Source organism: Onychomys torridus, chromosome 15 (genome assembly GCF_903995425.1).
Source record: "Onychomys torridus chromosome 15, mOncTor1.1, whole genome shotgun sequence".
Taxonomy (NCBI): Eukaryota; Metazoa; Chordata; class Mammalia; order Rodentia; family Cricetidae; genus Onychomys; species Onychomys torridus.
The window spans coordinates 13524232-13528996 of record NC_050457.1 but is presented as its reverse complement, the minus strand read 5'-3'; positions in this window follow the sequence as shown (position 1 = coordinate 13528996).

The following is a 4765-nucleotide window of genomic DNA, read 5'->3' as shown; positions in this document are numbered from 1 at the left end:
TCATACAAAGGAAATCCAAGAAGAGGTATGATGTCCCTGTCCAGTTTCTGAGTGTCGCAGGATATCTTCTATTGTAGCTGAAAAAGACTGATAGGCAAATGTCAACAATGGCTTAAAAATAAAAATACTTTATACTAAAAATTAGTGACAAAGTAGAAGTGGTCTCTGGTATGAAGGATTAGTTAAGAGTAATGGCTGCTCTTGCGGTGGATCCAGGTTCAATTCAAACACCCTAGTAGTAACGAACAACCATTCCAGTTTCAAAAAATCCAATGCCTTCTTTGAGCCTCCACAGGCAAAGCATGTATGTAGACATACATAAGGGCAAAACACGCATATAAATAAAATGAAATGAACCTTTAGAAGTGGTCTATTTATGGATTCATTCAGTTGTGTGTTTGAACCAAATAGAAAGCAGAGGTGTCCATCATTTCAGAACATGTTGTGGATATCACTCTGTATAAATAAAATGCTGATTGGCCAGTAGCCAGGCAGGAAGTATAGGCGGGACAAGCAGAGAAGAGAATTGTGGGAGGTAGAATGCTGGGGAGGAGAGACACTGCCAGCCACTGCCATGACAAGAAAGAAATAAGGCACTGGTAAGCCATAAGCCATGTGGCAAAGTATAGATTAGTAGAAATGGGCTAAATATAAGAGTAAGAGCTAGACAATGGTAGGCCTGAGCTAATGGCCAAGCAGTTTAAATAATATAAATGTCTGTGTGTTTATTTCACAAGTGGGTTGTTGGACTAACAGGGCTTGATGGCACCTGGAGAGAAGGTCTCCAACTAGAAGAACATGGAGTACACTTGGTTTGTTCCTTCTAGGCATTTTATACATGATACTCAAGGGAACTGTAGGGGTAACTGGCTTGCCACAATTAAAACCACAGCATGTGGGGCAAGTTTTAGTCATACTACATGATTCCCAAGTTTCATCTTTGCTAAGGGATCAAGAAGATTCAAGTCAAATTCCTTCAGACATAAATTGAAGCATATAGTTACAGGATTTTTCATAGTTCTTGTGACTATTAAAATGTTATTTTCTAAAATAATTTGAGAATTCTACTTTAATTCTGTGGTTTAAGGGAATCAGTAATAAATAATAAGATAAAAATGATGTGTGTGGAAACATGGTAAATGAAGTAAGGGAAACTCCAGGGGCATTTTTTTTTCACAAATCAGTTGGCCTAAGTTTTTCATCTCTTTTGGCTTTTAATTTCTCATTAGAAATAGTCTTCAATAACATATTCATTGTACGTCAATGATTTGTCCATATTTCTCTTCTGGAAGCTGAGCACACCACTTCTAGTGATTACTCTACTTGAGTTGTCTGTCTGCTGAACTGCCTTTGTTTCCCTTTGGCTGAGATTTGAGGCTGAATATTCACCAACAGGAAGTAGCACTGGTGTGGATCCCAACTTGGCAAAATTATTGGGCTCCACCCCAACAAGTCACCAAAACATTTGAGTTTAGTCAGAACACCAATTCGTCACTCCATAAAACTAAAAGTGGCCCTCCATTCCACAGTAACCTGTTCATTGACCATAGAGAAAGTGAGGTCTGTGAATGAACTCATTGATGATAAAGCCCAACTTCCTTAGATGTCAAAAGAGATCTGAAGCTGCTCCATTTTTTCAATCTCCTTGAATAATGGGGGAAGGCGAGGAAAGAAAGGTTGGGACAAAAAAGAGAGAGGGACATCTTAACTCTTTAAAATTGTGCTGTGAATATATAAAATAAAATAACCCACTGAGAGAAAAGATCATGCAGTCCAATCCAGGGCTTTTTTTAATATAAGGCCTAGCTGTATGGACTTCCTAAAGATGCTAACTTTCCCAGTCATAGACTCTCCTCAGTACTAAGTAGATACTTCTGGTGCCACTTAGCTTTATTTTAGAGATAAGAAAGATGTCAAGTAATGAATGCAAGCCATGTCTATTAGAGAAAAGCAATGTGGTGATGAAAAAGTGCACCGTCTCTGCAGGTGGAAGAAGTGAGGTGTTAGAACATCTTGAGTGTGTAGATGACCATGTTAACTAACAAATGATGAAGACTGAGAGCAAAATTTCAAAGCCACTATAAAAGGCCATGAATCACAGCCAATCGAGACTTCAAATTGATAAATCTATGTGATTTCCATAAGGGATACAGTCAGGTTTATTCCATACGGTGAAGAGAAGATAACATGTCACTTTTAGATATTCCTTATATCCTTCCCTATTTCAGTCCTAAATATGGAAATCTCTGAAGAAACAACTTTTTTCTGATTGGGCATTAATCTTGAGAGAAGAGGTAGTTAATTGTGACTCAGTCTTTTGTGAGACATGCTCTTTTATGAGTAATGCTCCAAATATTTGGATCTCAGTAATGGCTTTCTTTTCTGGGAAGAATTTTACGTTTCTAGAGAGCCAGAAAAATCCCTCCTTGTTAGCCATCAATCATAACAACCTCCCAGAAAGCTGCTTTCTGTATCTCCTGCTGTTGTGAGTCTGAACTCCTGGGTAACTTACCAGCCATTTTGAACCCAAACTTAGGAAATTGCTATTGGTTTTCTGTCCTCATAGATCTTTTCCAGCTGTTGAAAACAAAAGTCTGAGATGTTCTGAGCCAAGGGAACTTGCATTTTTTTTTTAAGAAAAAAAATTCAGATTCCCACATAAAGATAGATGCACTGATAATGTCAGCATCAAACCCTGTGCTGTGCAGATGTCAGGGTATGGACACCATCTGCTGTTAGTGGAAATGAAATATGACACAGAGGTTTTGGCAGTATACACCAAAATCCTCAAAACATGTATGTTTTTCAATTCATGGTGATAGACTGGCCATATACATTGACCTCCTATTTCTTCCAAGAACCATTAAACTAAAAGAATAGATATATAGAATACCCCTTGCATCTATGTCTTTCAGAACACAGTAATAAAAAATCAAGTCAAATAGTTTTAGAGGAAAAAGTTCAGTATACACCACCATTTACCAAAGTATGGGGTGATGTAAAAAGTCATAAAAGTAAGCAACATCAGATGTTAATAACAACACTGTGGCTGGAGGTGCCCAGGGACAAGATATGGTTAGCAGATCCCAGAATCAAGGACTGCCGGGCAGGAATTGGAATCACAAGTTAAGGGCTATGTAGGTTCAGAGTGTACTGAGTTGACTGAACTAAAAGAAGTGCTGGCGATTGTAGAGAGGCTGCCCAAGGCATCCTCAGGGAGAGATACGCTTACCTTCTCTCTTTTCCCCTATTTTCAGTGTATCTCTGGTGCATCTTAGTGGTTGAACCTGGATGAAGGCTGCCTGGAAGTTGGTCGCAAAGCATCACTGTCTGGGTTTGGTTCCCTGTGACTGAAATAAGTGAGGCTCAGGGAATAGGGAACAAGAGCACAAAGGAAAATACCCAGCACAATAGGAGAGACAAGGCCTGTGCATTCCTGAAGGCCAAATTTCTAACTAATGCTTGGAATATAAATGTAGAGAAGAGCATTTGACATGAAAAGAGTGAGGAGTCCACAGCCTGCAATAGAGATCAATGTAGAAAGAAGGCAGCAGGGCCTGCCTCTGGTACCCCAGAGAACTCTAGGTGCAAAATCAGTTGACAAAAAATTAGGTGGAAGGTAAAAAATGAAGCTAAAAACAGATTACTTGAGGCTGAATATGACAGTTCGAACCAGTACCTCTTCACCAACATGTACACAAAGCACAGAGAGGCAGCATTTTGTCCCAGGGGAGACACCTGAGAACTTTTTTCTGAAGAAGCCAAACAAATCCAGAGAAGTAAAACTTCTAAAAGGTACGTAAGAGGAAAACCATCACCTCTGGATTATTTATGAACCATTAACCTAACAGGCAGCTCCCATCGTTCACCCTGAAGAACTTACAAGTCAACCTTGTCTGACCCATCCCAGGAAGACATTCCAATAGATACAGGAGAAACTTTGTAAGAAACATATACTCATCTCCTCAAGAGTCTTCCTTAATAAGAGACGGAAAATAGTTGAAATTAAAAAGGAAGCTCCAAAGCTCTGAAAACAGAAAAGTCACCTTAGAGGAAGCTAAACTAGCTGAGGAAATAAAAAACACATTTAAAACATTCTTAAAAGCATCTTGAAAGTTGGGCGGTGGTGGCATACACCTTTAATCCCAGTACTTGGGAAGCAGAGGCAGGTAGATCTCTATGAGTTCAAGGCCAGCCTGGGCTACAGAGTGAGTTCCAGGAAAGGCGCAAAGCTACACAGAGAAACTCGAAAAACCAAAAAGAAAATCATCCTGAAAATACATCCAACCAAAGAAACAGAGCAATGAGAAACTGAGATTTAATTATGACTGCCAAATTTAAAATCATCAAACAGAGGCCAGAAAATATTATAAATCTACCAACAGATAAAACTACAAATGGAAAGGATGGTAAGATAAGGAACAAACTGAGCAGGCCAACATCCAACTAATAAAAACCAGAGAAAGAAGGAAAGAGAGAAAAACATGCTAATAGTGTGCAAACAGGTAATAAAAAGACGTGTACTGGAGCTAGAGAAAGATGAGAAACTTCAGCTCAATCGTCCCACCCAAGGCCAAATCTAGTGATCAAACAAAATTCATATTTATGCACTCCGTGACATTTCTGAACAGACTGAGCAGGTTGTCCTCACGTATTTAGGGATATATACACCCATGTTTGTGACAACAATTAAGGAAGGGGCACTGTATTTAAAAGAGAGGAAGGATGTGTATACAGGAAGGTTTGGAGGCAGGGAAGGGAAGGG